This window comes from Lonchura striata, chromosome 2 (assembly GCF_050655825.1).
Source record: "Lonchura striata isolate lonStrDom1 chromosome 2, ASM5065582v1, whole genome shotgun sequence".
Taxonomy (NCBI): Eukaryota; Metazoa; Chordata; class Aves; order Passeriformes; family Estrildidae; genus Lonchura; species Lonchura striata.
Genome location: NC_140704.1, coordinates 65,387,049 through 65,403,150, shown reverse-complemented (window position 1 = coordinate 65,403,150; position 16,102 = coordinate 65,387,049). Strand labels below are relative to the sequence as shown.

At 40.9% G+C, this 16,102-nt stretch overlaps 1 protein-coding gene across 1 annotated transcript in view; it reads left to right on the top strand.

The window, feature by feature from the left end:
* Positions 1 to 16,102, top strand: part of LOC110472633 (uncharacterized) — a 272,197-nt gene that overhangs the window by 13,502 nt on the left and 242,593 nt on the right. The window lies entirely within an intron of this gene.

Sequence of the window (16,102 nt, the reverse complement as noted above, 5' to 3'; positions counted from 1 at the left end):
TGGTGACTTCCAGTGCTGGGCTGCAATGGATTAGAGTTGGGCTTCCCTGTGCTGGCAATAGATAGGATCACATAACAAGAACAACCACTACATTTTTTTCTCACAGCTCTCCTCTCTGACCATCTGCTTTTGCTCCCTACCCCCACTTACACCTTGTCTCCCCCTCGAGTTACCATCTTATGCAAAACTCCACCCAAACCACTTTTCGACCTGTACCTTCCCTGAGGAGCTTAGCTTCCCAAAGCTATGAGAATGACAAGATTTCTCCTTTTGCTGTGAAGGCCAGAAACCATCCAGATTATTAAACTTTCCAATACAGCTCTCTACTAGCATTTATACACAGTGGAATTCCTTATTACAGATGAGGATTTTTAATTCTGAGCTTAGCTTGATAGAATGTAATTTAAAGCCATTAAGGATGGCTTAGCCTTCAAAGCAAACTCAAGATTGTTTAATTAGTCATGCAAGCCACTGAACACTACCCATAACACAAAACAGCTAAAGTATTAGTTTTAGAGCTAAGCTAAGCCTTGCTTGTTCTACATTTTCAATAAAGTGCAGCAAGTGTTAAGCACATCTTGCTTTTTTCTAATCTTCCAATGCTCTGTAAATTTTATTTCTGAATAAAAGCATAGCCCAAGTGCTGCAAGATGTAGAATGAAAACCAAATTGAATCAGTTCCTGTAAGCTTTAGAGGAAATAGAGGCAGTAATGGTGCTTGGGATGTTCTGAAAATTTTTGTGTATTTGTGTATTGGTTTTTTTGTAACTGCCTTCAAAACAAATGCAAGCTGGTTCAGATTTTGTATTTTTTTCCATTTTCTAAACTTTCTGAAACAAGGTGAGCTAAGAAACAAAGTCCCAGTAAGTAGCTCTATAGAAACTGGAAAATGCAGTAAGGAAGTTGTGAGTAAATTTTTCTGGATCGGAAAGAAAATGATCTCTTTATGGTTTCCTTTTAGAAGGTGCTGGTACAGGCAACACCAGAATTCCAGGATTTAAATTGGAATGATTTCTGATTGGATCAGTAGAGAGGAGGTTTGGTGTCATGGAATTTCTTATTACTTGTTTGTATTATTTGGATCAGGAGAATTGCTTAATTAACCCTAGCTGACATAAGCTACATCCCAGCCTGCTGACTTGTGGGGCTGGGACATCAACTGATTTGTGCATTAAGAAAGGTTTCTGTTGGGATTGATCTGAGGTTTCAGTATCCATAGTGGGGTACTGTCCAAAGAGTTGTCTGAGCAAAGTTGGACTTCGTCACTGTATGTCTCTTTGAGCTGTGAAACGCTTCTCCTGCTGCCCTAGTGTGCTTCTGCACTTGCTTTTGTTGATAGAAATCTCTCCTTCCAATTCAAGTGAAATCTTAGCAGTACTGGGAACAAAGTCTCATGGACATGAGACTCTGTTCTGGGCTGCCGCAAATTAACGGGGGGATCAAACTGTTGCCATAATGCTTTTCTAATAGTCTGCAACTGGTGGGGGGAAAAGAAGAAAGGTGGTTCCTTGTCTTACTAGCTACTTTTTATTCTCTTCAATGCCTTTGATGCTTTCTTAGTCCCAGCAGTCAGGTTTTTACAGGTGAATTGTTTTCTTGATTCTGTAGATGTTTATATGAAATTGTATTTTCACCACCAGTAACACCAGCAGGAAACATTACCTTCCTCCATGAAAATCAAGCCTAAAATAACAACTATACCATGAAAAATTAGCTGCATCATTGAGAATTGATTTCTGTGACTAGTGTTAGGAAGCAGATTTTTGATTTTATGACATTTTCAGCATAGTGATAGTATTGGGACCATTAGACAACTGTTACAGTATTTGTTCTCTGTTTTCCTAACTATCCTACTCAAATTCCTCTTCCTTCTATAAATAAAAGAATTTCTTATTGGTCCATGGAAAGTGTGAGTATAAAAGTGTTTTTGTAGAAGAAACTAATATTGTGTCAAGAAAGATTATCCTATGGGAAGAAACAAGTGCAGCCTTAAGCAGCAAATTTTTTTCAGAAACAATGTAATAGTGACACTTGTGCAAAATATACAGACAAGGTAATTGGCTCACTGGGCTGCTTGTACTGCTTTATTCTGGTCATGATTTGGGCACTGCCAAAAGCTCAGTGTTGTTCCTGGCTTTAGTGGCATGCAAGGTGTTACTGTACTGCCTTTGGGGACTTTTAGAGCCTTTGGGTTGTAAAATAATCCCTGGTTAAAGTCAGACCTGGCAGATAAAGTTCCCTGAGGCTGTGGCAGCCCAAAACACCTGCCCATGGAGCATCCTGCTCCAGAAAAGAAGGCTCTGCTAAGACCATGACTATGACTGGGCAGAGTTTGCTCAAACTTGTAACCTCTTATGGAAATAGCCAGATATGATGAGGTGGCATTTTCCAACACAGGTGTTCAGAAAATCTACAGTTGTCTCTGCCTTGGAAAGGTATCAAAACCCCCCCCCCGCCAAAAAAAAAAAAAAAAAACAGCTTAGGAGGTAGTTTGGTGTCTTTTGATAAGACACTTCTACATAAGAACAAAATGTTATGACTCTATTGCTTGTTGATTTCCGGTCATGTGAGAAGTTAGTTTCTGTGGTGAATGGGAGAAACTCTTACCCACTATCAGTCTTTAGGTTACTCTGCCCTAAGGCTTTGGTAATTTAACTTCATCCCCTTTCAAAGTTGGGGTTTTTTTTCCTCCTTGTTTTTTTTAAACTTAAGGGGGGGAAAAAAACCCCAAACCTTTCAAAATCTGCCCCCACTCCCTCAGGTGATGCTCTTCTGAAATGCAAATGTTCAATTATGCAAAGATAAGAACATGAGAAACTTTGGAAAGCAGAAAAAGGGCTACCTTGATTAATGACTAAAACTGTGTTAATAGTGGATTTTTAGTCTCCTAGCCAAACCAAAGAAGCATTGGGGGAAGGGAAATAATCCAATTTAACTGGAAGTAGCACTTGCATAACGCCAGAAGTTGCATCAGGGACAGAAGAGAAATGCAGGTAGCTGAGAAGCTTCTTCATATTTAGTCTTTCTCTTCTGGTTTCTTCCCATCTTTCCTGTGGCAAGAGGATTCAGTCATAACAGATGCATGCAAGGATGTGGTGAAACTGTTTTCTGGATAGGGAAATCCTGCTGGGAAATGTAGATGCTTCTCTTCCTCTAGAAGCTGCAGCCTGTTTCTCTACCAAATACCCTACACAATGTTAGCCTGAGCTGTGCCTGTGCTGTTCCAGACAAGGCATGCTGCAACCTGCATTTTGCCTAGTGAAGGTACTAGAAGGAAATATTTTGGAAGGTGTTATTTAGGACACAAAAGAAGTGAGGAAGAGCTAACATGGTCTCATTAATTTTGGCTCTTCTGTGCAATCCACCACACTTTATAAGGATACATGTGTAGGCATGCCCCAGGTTATCCTCTTTTATGGAAACATGTATGTATAAAAAATTAAATGTGACTGTCTTGACCACTTCTTACTTCCTCTAAGGCTTTAGCTTTAACCACTTTTACGCTTTCTTTCTTAACCAGGCTTTTCTTTAATTTTAAGTAGCATTATCTAAATTCTGTTATTGACTAGACACTGGAATGAAATGTAATTTTCAGTATAATATTACCCAGAAATTGCTAGATAAACCTGGTAGGTATGATGGCTGCAGTCATGAAAAGCAGTAATTTCTTTAGAGGAAGTTTGGTTATAGAATTTTTGTAGTTCAACACAAACGATGCTCAGCATGCTGCTATGAGATCCTTGTGGAGTCTGGTATTTCAGCTGATAATCACCTATCATGGGTATTATCTGGTGAACTTCAGGTCTGGGCAGATCAGGTGTGTAGTGCAGTGCTGGGACATTAAGGCTGAGGAAGCTTCCTTCCAGAACTACCAAAGAATTTTGATGTTACAAGTGCTACAGTCCCTCCCTGACTGTGCTTTATGTGTGATTTTACTGTCTGCTGCATTTCTCATCCTTGCTCATCCTTCTATGATCCAGTGTTAATTTTCATGTTATCTTTTTTTCTCTGATTGTGTTGCAGGGTGTATTAGCATCTCCTTTTATTTGTCTCTGTTTTATAGCTCTCGTCGTGAGGGTTTTGTGTTTTGGTGTAGTTTGTCCCACGTAAGCTAGGGTTTTTTTTTTTGCTAGATATCACCGGTGAAGGAGATGAAATTGCAGAAATACCATGATGTTCCTTTTTGAGCCACAAGTATTTTCAAGTGCCTGGCTTTTTATGGCAAACTGTTCATTAACTAATTATTAGCACAGTGTTTTTTAATGAAAAGAATAATTTTAATTAAAGTGGACATAAGATTTTTCTAAGCTTTAGAAAGCTGCATCTGTTATCCTTACATGAAGTCATCTGTACTAAGGGGGCCTGTGTTAAGGTTACCTTGCTTGTGTCCAGTTCAGCCACTGAAGCCCAAGAACCTTCAATTTAATACATGAACTGTTCAAAATACCTCGTTCATCCCTTGATGGGTGCCTGTTGCAGACCCCACCATCCTGCAGTCTGCTCTTTGTTCTGTGGGAACCCTATTGCAGCTGTTGTAGGTTTGAAATCCCTTGTCAGAGTTTTAATTGATTTTTAAATCGGTCTCTTGATGTGCGCAAGTTAACCACTTATTCTCCAGGCAAAGGACCTGATGGTTATCACTTGCTCAATTATCTATCAGTGAGACTACACTGGTTAGGTGAAGTTGATTTTGATTCTTAGGCCTAGAGAAACAAAGGTAATTGTACCTTGCAGCAGCCTGTTGGTCATAATGCTCAGAGACTTGTCTAGTTTCAAAAATCTGTTCTGGACTGTAATTCCCTCTAGATGCTGCAGTGACAGAGACCAAGGGATTGAATCTATCTGAAAGTGCTGAAGAGCAAAGAGCTCTACAAATAATACTGATGTGTCTTCATCCCCAAATAATTCACAAGATAGCTGAAGTGCCAAAGGGCTTTTTAAATACCTGATATTTTGGGATGTTTAATAACTAATCTTATTCCATTCTGCGAATGGCTTTTGAGACATTTTGGGGGGCTTTGAAAATTGTTGCTCTCCAAGCCTAGAGGTACTTCTCTTGGGGGGGGTCTTGGCTGAGCCCTGCAATCATCTGTTTTCCATATTCCCACACCTCTTCCAAAAACTGACATCTCCTCACCTGCCCATGTGGAGGAACCCCACAGGCTCCATGAAATGTGATTTAGTTTGGGCACTTTGCATGCCCAGGTGCCTGGGACAGCTGTGTGTGTGCAGCTGCCTTCCAGCAGGAAGAGCTTTGAGCCTGCTATTTGTCCTAGCATGAATAATAATAATAATAAACTTAAATAATATGTAGGTATCAACATTTTTTATAAGCCAAGGTACAGTTGTCTGATATGGTTTCATATAAAGAACACTCACAAAACATTCAGTAGGGGAGACTAATGGACTTTTATTGCTCTGCAAGGAGGGAATGTAAAATCGCAGAAGTTTTGAAATGCTTAAAAATAATTGAACTGAAGTTCAGCATTTATTAAACTTCAGACTGAAAAAGCAAAAATCCCCCAAACCTGCAGTGTCTTCTGAGTTTTCTGTGAGTTCAAAATAGTGCAGTAACTCCGGATGTATCTTCCAGTGGCAACAGAAAATGAAGTTAAAATGCTGTATGGAGGGAACTTGTCTCATCAGAGCAATGGGAGTGAAGAATCAAGTAAATGCTTTCATCTCTTCAAGTAATTTGAATAATGTATAGCCCCCTGAATTAATAGGCAGGAAGTCAATCAAATTATTCTGTTAGCTTTATAAACCTCAGAAAGCCGTGGCTTGGGTGGATAAAGAATGTCAGCAGAGCTTGAGTGGCATTTAGCACTAGACAATTAATTTGGAAATGGGTGTTTAAAGGGCAGTAAATTTACTGAGTGCAACACAGTTCACTTTCCTGAAGCAGGCTTGTCTCAGGAAGAGTTGTAAAACTGAAGTAGTGAGTAGTAGCAGAACTGCTTGGGCCTCCCATGTGATGCCATTTGGGATCTGCCAGTATTTTATGGTTGTGTCTGCTGGTTAAGACATTCTTCACTTTGATCACTTGCTGAGGTGCAGCATCAATTTAATAGAGATGTAGAGTTTACATGTCATTTCACAAGCACTGAGACTCCTGGAGATAGATGGTGCTATTTGGACTCCCAAAGTGGTTGGTTATTAACTGTAATTATTTAATGAATGAAGTGGTAGTCACCTGAAAGTCCTGAAATGGGGGTTGATCAACAATTTTCTAATAGTGGACAAGAAAGTGAACACAATTTAAGATCTGTGATCTGTGGATCTCATAGATAGCAGGCCACTGAAATTCAGCTCATTTGCTTATCTCCTGCAATAAGATTTTAATTTTCTGATGCCCTTTTGTCTTGTATGATAATATCTGGAAAAAAGGACTGGGCTGTGGCATGACTGGTAGAGCAGCACCATTCTTTTCTCAAGGGTATGTTTCTGGCAACCTGAGACATTTGAGTAACTTTCAGTATCAGAATAACTTTTGCTTCTCTGGTAACTTTTTTATATCATACACTTATAGTCATAAAACCTCTAAAGAAAGTGATTTTTTTTTTCAGGACTAGTTTTAGATAGCATGATGATGTAGCGTAATGAATGTTAACTTACTAAATGTTAGCCCCACAGAACTGTTTATAGGTTAACTTCTTGGTTGCAAAGTCCTTATCAAAGTATTATCTTCTGGATTCCAACAGCAGCAACAAGAGATGTTCAGGCTCTTTGTAACCAACTTGCACGTAGTGATTTGTCAAGCAAACCAGAAAACAAATTTCTTTTGAAGCTGTGTTCAAAATGGACCTTATTCTGAAATGCCAGGGAAGACCTCAGTGAACTGGATGTCTCTTGAAGAAATACCTAGGCACTGTGAATGCAACAGAATAGCTCCCTAAATGTCAGCTAGGTGTGAGGAAAATCCTCTTTCCTGTATTCACCAGAATGGTGGTGGCCAAGTTGGAAAAGGTCTGTCTTGTAGCATGCAGTTGCTTTTCCATAGTGAAGTGAAACAAAATGCATACTTGGGACACCTAGTTGCATGACACTGCATCATGCTCTGAGACATAATGTCCCCTGTAATAGGTCTCATTTTTCCCTCCTAATGGCATGTAAAAAACATTACACTGGAATTTACCAATAGAGTTATCAAAGTATAATTCAGTCTGGTGTTATTTTTTTTTTTTTTTTAATTAGACTGTTTTTTAAATTGAATTGTTGCATTTTGGGAGACTGTCTGGAGCAAAACAGGGTTGAATTGACTTCATGTAATGGACTGTCTTGAAAAACAAATTAATTGGATTCTTGAAGAAAACACTGTTGCGTTTTGGCTGGGGTTGCATCGACACACAGTGTAAACTCGCCAGCACTTCTGAACAAAGCGCAAAAGTAAATGTTTTCTTAGCTCTAACAATCATTGAGGCATCTTTGGTTGTCACATTCTCTGTTCATATATTATTTTTATGCTCCCAGCACACAGAAACAGCAGCTAGGGGAAGTTTTTATTTTGCATTTGACAAGTTGCATTTTGCTATTTTTCAACTTGCCTTTTTCCCTCTTGCAGTGAGGAATTGTGTCTGGGGCTTAGAAACTATAACTGTTGTTTAGATATGTTTAGAATTTCAACTTTCTCTGCAACTTCTGTATTGCTGTCATTTTATTGTTTAGGTATTGGTTCCACTTCAGTTTAAATCCCTTACCTGGGGGCTTTACAGCTTGTGTAGTTTCTAACCAAATTTTAGATGAGAATACATTTTGTTTTTAAAATTTGGATTACAAAGTTTACTTGCTCCAGGAGAAGAAATTTAAGGGAAAAAAAAGGTAGTTATTAAAAACAAAAATTAACTAAACTTGGCACTTACTTGCTTCTTCCTTCCAAAGTACCTGAAATTAATGCTTATAAATGAGTTTTGAAAATTAATCACTTGATTTACACCATATGCTTTGCTATCTTTCCAGTCGGTTGTATTGGATCAGCTTTTCTCTACCTCAGAACTGGGCTGTGATTCAAACTGCCTTATAACTCAGGAAAAATGCGGGGGATACACCTGTTTCATCTAGTTTTGGTTATTTATTACACTGGAAAATTTGTTCAGACCTTATCTAAGGGCACCGTAATTAGACCTTAGCAGCAGAACTTTCGAGTTGCTGCATTCATGGCAGCACGGAAATGACTATGGAAAATGGGGGAAAGAGCAGGATTCTGGAGAATTCTGTTGTTACAGGCTGGACTGCAGACTAATGTAGACAAGACAGGAAAAGAATATAAAGGTAAAGAGCAATACTCAAGGGATTGTATATGCTATACATATTTAATACAATGATTATCACAGCTGGACTGATAGCCTTCAAAGGAGAACATTTGCACATAAACTGATAGTGTTGCCTATGCTTTGGTCACTCTGCAGCACTTACTACAAGTGTAGTCACTGCTTTATTTTTGCTCTCTGCAGCTCCATGCAAGGCTTAAAGCAGTGTGGAAATCAAGCCACGCTTTGTGTAAAGACTTGGGAAGGTGCTCTCCAGGCCACAGGTGGGCCTGATCTGTTGCAGCAGGCAGAGGGAGGAGGAAGGGGTTGGCCAGCTCCTGTGCTGCGTAGGTGCTCCTTGAGCGTGTACTTACGTAACCTTCCCAAAAAATCAGGCCCCGACAGCTCCAGAGAAACCTGGCTCATTGGACTGCACGTATGCCACCTGAACTCAGAGGAGCCATTATCTGCAATCTGGCACCTCTTGCAGGGCAATTATGAGAGCCATGGGAAGAGGCAGGCAGAGGCTGAGGGTGGTGCCTCTGCTGGGGCTGCTGCCTGGATCCCAGTGACCTGGGATGAGGCTGCACATGCTGGAAGGGGCTCATGGTCCCCTGTGGCCTTGTAGAAGCCTTTTCTTCCTAGGAGGGAAAAAACCTCAGTCGGTCTTGGGATCTCCTACAGTTGTTTGATGTTTGGTCTGTAGTCTCTATTTATCAGATCTGCCAGACCTTTTTTCCCCCAAATGATCTTAGCTGAAGGTAGACACATAAGACAGTCCTCTGTTCCCAATCTGCAGCACCCAGAGCCAGATCTGAAGGGTGATGTAGGTCTTTCTGGCTGGAGTGGGTGCCTGAGAACACTGCTAAGCTGCCTTGGGGCCAGGCACCTTGCTCTCTTGACTTCTGTGAGGATTACATGCCTTACCTGCTCAGGTGCTTTGAAAGAGACATCTGACATTTCTGAATGCCTAATCAGCTTGGAAAATCCTGATCTCCCTCTTTTAATCTTTAGCTTCTCAGTATTCCAACGATCTGGAAATTCTAATTGTTCTGAATATACTCCAGGCTTGCTAAACACATAGCAACTCTTCTTGTGCTGGTTATACATGTGTCCTTACAGAGTGGTGGCACAACCCTTTATCATAAACCATAAACACAAATGGTTTCTGTAAGTGCCCTACATATCTTCTGTAGTTCCCATCTCTTCCAAAACTGTAGAAAATGCATCAATGTAAATGAATGATATCACCTCCATCCCATCAGCTTTAAGATGGCCCCTGGGGCTGCAATCTCCATTTTGCAATTACTTTTGCTTTTGTTTGCTCTTAGAGAGCTCCTAACTCCTGAGCTACTCATCCTTCTGCTTTTCTCATCTTACTTATTAGCCTTTGGCCTACTACTTTCAGTACCATCTTCCAAGAATTTACTTACTTGAGTGAATTTCAATGGTCTGTTTGATCACTATTGACTTCTCAGTTGCCTCTTCTTGATTTCAACTCATATGAGCCATGAGTAAAATTTTCCTGAAGCAGGGTGGACTTTGCTTGATGCTTGTACTGAATTGCTTTTCATTTATTCAAATATCACTCTTTATTATATATACATATATATATTATATATACAGAGATATAACTTCAATATATTATAGAACTGAAAACTATTAATTGGATTTAAAAGGAAAACAAAATTTTCAGTCTTTACATAAAAAACCCTCATATTTGATCTTACATCGTAAACCCCAAATCACAAAAAAAAAAAGTACCACGAAGAGCAACTTTTCTGTGGCAAATATTTTGCTGAATTTTTTAAGTTGAGAAGTTTGGCCCAACATATTTGCTTTTTATTTAAAGACAGCCCCCCTGCCTCCCCAAGTAATTACTGGAAATCTCTGTGGAAATTTTATACAAAATGAGCTTTTATTATCAGAGTCCTGGTATTGCTTGCTGTAGGTTTCCTCTTCACCTCTGGCCAAGTTTGATCAGTTTCTCAATTCAGTTTGCTCAGTTAGAGAGAACTGCTGCTTTGGGTGCCTTCTCACTCTCTACTCTTATTCTACCATTCTGATATTTTGTTAGCCATAGATATTTTCTTTGTCGCTTATACTGTGGCCACATATATGTAAATCCCTCACCAATCTGTTCTTCCTAATGTTTCACATCAGGAGATTATACAGGCTCACAAGCTGTGTGTTGCAGGGGAGGGGTAGGCAAACCCACGTATATGTTGTTATTTGGGACTTTTTTTCCCTGTTGTAGTTACATCATTCCATTTTCATTTAAAAATCTCAAAGCACCCACTACCCTTGCAGGAAGCTACTGTTTCCACTCCTATTTATTTTGAATTTAGATGACTTATAAAAACAAAATTTCTATGAAGTGTAAAAATTATGATTTTTTTTTTCCTTGTTGACACTGATAACCAGAGAGAAAACAAAATCTCATGGAAACATGGCTATCAAAAGTTAGGGAGGAGGCTTTTCCCTGATGTTTAAATGAGCCGCTTTAGCAGCCAAAGGACTGTAAAAGTGTAAGGTTGGATGTAAGCAAAGCTGAATGAAGATACACCAGAAGGTAGATTTTTGTGCTGGCAAAATGCCTGGAACTTTTGAGGGATATTGAGAAATAGCCTAAGGCCCCAAACCTTGTGGCTTTCAAGGTTTGCTCCTCTCTGCCTTATACCATTTGTTTATCTTTGATTTTTAAAGAAACACTTTCAAGTAAAGTTCTTGAGACCAGTACTTCTGGAAAGGTTAACTCAGCCATGAGGTTTGTTTGTTCAGCTTGGGGTGGCTTGCCAGCATGGGTGCTTTGTTTTATTTTATTTTCTTTTTCCTCTTGGTGAAGTGATGTTATATCTTTGTCTAGTCATCCTTGCTGTGTATATATGAATGCATTTCCCCTTTCTTCCGTGCTTCCCAGCCCAAAGCAGGCTTTTAATTTCACATGCTTGCAACAAATGATCTGGTTTGTATTCCACTGTGGATGGAGGTGAAATCTGGTAGAATAGAGGGTAGAACTTTTTTTTTTTTTTCCCCTGTCCTGCCTGGACTTGAAATGTGAGGTGGGAAGAGAGGTAACTGACCTGTCTGCTGGGCAGCACAGGGGCTTTGGTGCCATGTGCCCTGGTTCAGCGATGTCAACAGAGATTCTGCAGCCAGCATGCATGGTCTTGGTCTGGTGCCTGTGTAACTCTGGCTGCTGTGGCTTGTGGAGGCCTAAAAGGAATTTCAGGAGCTTGGGTAGCCTTGGTATAGGGTAGAATGTGTTGGAATGGTGTTTTCAACAATATAAGATATTGGTTATTATTTGGGTTGGTTTTATTTTTTTCTTAATTGGGTTCTCAAAGGTGATTAAGGTTCAGGTTTGGGGAGGATATGGAAGGGCAGCACAGTGTGCATTAACATGCCTTATCTGCATGTGTGAAAATACCCTTTTGTACAAAGAGTTGCTGCTTGTTTCCCACATTTGTGGGGAAAAAAGGTGTAAAATTTGGAGCAGGGCTCCTTTTACCTCGGGGCAATGCAAGTCTGGCCCCTTGCCATGCTTTGGACCCTTTGCTCCCGTTTGCAGAGTGAGGCCAATGCTCCAGGAGAAGGAGGCTGAGAGGGCTGGAGCAAGGAGCATGACAAAAGGCAGGGCAGGCAGCTGCAGCACAAGGATGCTGCTGAGTTTGGTAGAGGACCGTGACCTGCAGGGGCTGCACACCAAGCTGAGCCACAGAGCAGCCAGGAGTGCTCCTCGAAGCTCCTGCCCTGCCGTGCTGGGTGTGCAGGCATTTTGAAAGAGGCAGGTTTGGGCATGCATGGGAGGCTCTTCCACGTTTTATGGTCGGTGCAGCTTGCAAGGAGAAGCTGTCATTTTTTCCCAGGGTGTGTAGAACCAGTTTTGCTGGTCCAGCATGTGCTGCAGTGGAGGAGCCAAGGGCTGTCGTGAAAGGGGCTGTGACAGAACTGCCTGTTGGTGCTCCTGATCTTTGGGAAGGGTACAGACATGGAGCTGTGAGCCCGTGCTGACTGTCCTGGTCATCTGCAGGAGCACCTGTTTTTCTCAGAATGTCACCATGCAGTGTTGCAGAGTTATCAGCCACTCACCAAGCATCGTTCCAGGTGGTGATCATGGAGCTGTTAGCCAAATGCATCTACCTTTAGGAAGACTTCTGGTTTTATTTTTCTTCCATTTATGTTGTCAAATTTGGTACTTCTAATGTCCCTACTTCTCTAGCAAATTTCTCAGGGTGGTATTTCCAGCTTTCTGGATTTTTCTTGTGTCCTGGGGCATTTAGTGTTGTTGTTTGATTTTTTTTTTTTCCCTTGACTTCCAAGGTGCTGGCATCTTCTGAATTTGGGAATTTTGAATTGCACAAAATACAGTTCTAAATCTGGTGCTGAAGAATCACTCAAATTTACGAGTGCAAAAAAAATTTATAAATAAATTTCATTTTCCACTCCTGTTTCTCCTAAATATTTTCCTTGACTGAGTGACTTGTAATTACCTAAAATAATTGGCATTGGAAGTACTGCAATAGTCACTGCAAAAGCCACTTTGGAAATTATTACACCAGAAACTAGTCAAGTTGTGTAATCTCCTCCTCACTGTGATGTTGTGTGGGCAATGCTGGTGCATTCTCTGGGCTCTGCTTCTGGAGACATTTCCTTTGTGACAGTTTGTGCATGCCAGTGCACAAAGAAAACCTGCATGGGATTCTGTCCTGAAAATTGTCACCCTCTGAAATGGGCATGGAACTACTTAGGGCCTTGCTCTTGACAAACCTTCGCTTACAAATTATTTTCACTTAGCCAGTCTTCCTAAAAACAAACAAAACCCCCCACAACAAATAAGCAGAAAAGAAAAAAAAAGAGAGAGAAAAAAGGAAAAAAAGGTTTTGGAAGCTCAGGACTTCAGTGTTGTTAAGTAAAGTCAAGATCACAGGTTTGGTTTGGTAAGAGTGCTGGCCACACAACTTCTGGGAAACAGTTTCTTCACCCCTCTACTATCCATATCCTCTTTTCACTCCCTTCTGGCATTGCAAGCATGCCAAGTTTGCCAAGAGGAGTTAATAGATATAGACTCAACCCCGAAACTAAAGGGGGTGGCAGGAACCACCTTAACTTGATTCATAAGTAGAGTGTTTTTGATGTTGCTCTGCCAACAGCACTTGTCCTGTTTTTTGTTGGTTTTTATTTTTAAAGCTTATTCATGCTTTTTAGGATTGTTAAAAATGTCTGAAGACTTTGTGATAGGTTTGTTTGCTTTTGTGGGTTTTAAAAATTTTTCTGTTATTCTGGGCTATTTTATAATAAATGGACTGGAAGCAGTCCAGATTCAGGACAAAAGCTGGAATGTTGTGTTCCACTTAAATTCAGTATCTTTTAGAAAATATGAGCTTGTCAAAATCCTTAATTCTAAAACTCTCATGAAATGGACTAAATCTTTGTGGAAGGCAGAAAAATGTATTTTCCAGCCCTGCAGAGAAAAAGGCTATTTCACTGATATTTGCTGGAAAAAAAAAAAAAAAGTTTGACAGGGGTGTTCTATGAATGTTTGTGGCAAAAAGTGTAGAGCATCCTTGCTCATGCACATAGAATTGCACAAATGTGTGCCTGCAGGTTTGAACCCTTTATCACAGATCTAAATAACTAATAGTTTAGCCTGTGTGTTTCACAAGTTTTGTGCAGCTCTGTAGATCCAACTGAAAGGTACAGCAGGAACAGCTTGAGAGGCATATGTGGGTTTATTCCCTCTCACTACCTCTGTTCTCATCAGGCATATTTCTACCAGTCAATTGGACTTTGCATGGTAAGGATGTCATTAAGATAGAGTAAAATCAATGAAAGAACCAAGCTTTTTTTTTTTTTTTCCATCCAAATATTGCACTGAAAAATCTGCTTCTGCTGTAAAGTGATGAAATAAATACTACTCTGTACTGATGGGCTCTTTAAACCATCAGAAGGCACGAAACACAATTATTTTTCTATCACAATTCATTTTCTCCAGATAAGCACATTTCACAACAGTGTGCAGTTCCCCCTGGAGCCCCCAGGCTGTGCTCCTGGTTTCAGTCACACATGGGCCGTGGGAGTGGATGACAACGTGGTCCAAGTGGTGTGTTTGAAAATACCTCGACATCGGCACAGCTCTGGGCCTTGCTGCAGGTTTTACCTTATGAATGTTGGTTGGAGGAGAGGCTGGGGTTTCCAGGGTTGTCTCCCAGGGCAGTGTGGCTCTGCTGGGCTGTGCTGGGTTCAACACTGCTCGTGTGTGGCACCAACTGCACTTGTATGGCCGTGGTGTCCTGTCCCTGTGCCACTGCCTATGCCCCTGCCAGAGTTGCTTCCACAGCGTGATTCCTCCAGGAGCACTATCCTGGCATTGTGGACAAGCATCCCTGTCATGGCTTAGGGACCTGTGCAGCAATAACTGCTTCTGCCCCTTCTCCCATTAAGGTAGTTTGGACTCTGGCACAACTGGGGCCTTAAGCATGGTGAAAAATCTGCATTAACATCCAGACCCATAGCTTGGCGTGGGGCTCCTGGAGAGTCACCTCTGGAAGGCAGGAGCAGTGTCCATGGGCTGAATATTGTTTCAGCCTTGGGGCTCTCCAGAGACCAACACTGCTGGACATGTTTGAGATGACAGCATGCCCCCAGGTGAACAGGAATGCTGAAATCACATGGTTGTCGTTCTCTTCCTGTAAGTCTGTGCAACAGGGCTGAAAATGCATTTTTCACATGTATTTTCTGCTTAAGTATGGGAGGCAGCATAAACAAACTTGCAATTCGGTCTCACCTCTGTGCAAAACTGAAAAATATCATCCAGTTAGGTGTTTTAAAGCACATTAATATTTAATTCCTGCTCTAAGGATAGGCCAGTAGGGGAAGCTGGAAAAAGTTTACCATATTCTTATTATTTTTGCCTGTGGGCAAAAGTCCAACAAATCTTTCACAAGAGAGATAATTACGTGAGGACGGTGCGGAGACGTGTGTTGTAGCACACGTGAATGCTGACCTGGCTGCTCCCAGCAGCCAGCAGGGCTGCTGTGATGCTCAGAATTACATTTTCTTCTGGGAGACTGCAGGAGAATGAGCAAGCCCCTCCTGCTTCCACCCCAGTCCCTCAGCTCTATTACAAACCCTCAATTTTTACCTTGTTGATCGTTCAGGGAAACAAGGGATGCTGATGAGGGATTGGAGACCAGTTTGGAGTCTGAGCATATTCCTTCCCCCTCTGTGCCAGAGCTTGGCTATTGCAAAACATCTGATGGGAGGTGATGATGCAATTTGCAGTCAGATAAGGGTGTGCATATTTATGCAGGCTGTACGAGATGGGAGAAGGAGCCCTTGTGCAGGAAATGTAATGTTATTTGAAGAAACATGCCTCATGACCACTCTAGTTGGCCTTTTCATTGCAGTTCTATTTTTAACATTCACTAAGGGATTCCATATGGATGGAATTTTTTCCTTAATTTTTTATTCCCCCCCTTTTTTTTTTTTTTCTTTCTTTCTTGGAGGGGGCACAATGGTGGGAGAATGAGGCCTTGGCAATGTTTGTGGTAGTTTTGTGATCAAAGCTGAAAAATGGCTGTGATGTCAGGGAGCTTCTAGCTAAGCTGCTGGGTAATATCGCCTGGCTATATGGAGAGGTGTGAGGGAGAAAAAGGCAGATGCAAAAAAAAATAGGGTGCAAAAAATGTCTTTGCCTTGTCTTTAATGGGTACCTTTTCTTTTTTAAATATTTGATTGTGGCTAAGCAATAGGCATGCCTACCTGTAACTCCAGAAACACATTTTGAATTCCTTAAATTGCAACAAAGGGGTATGATTTATATGTAAAACTTGTGCATGTGTATTTTTTTTGTG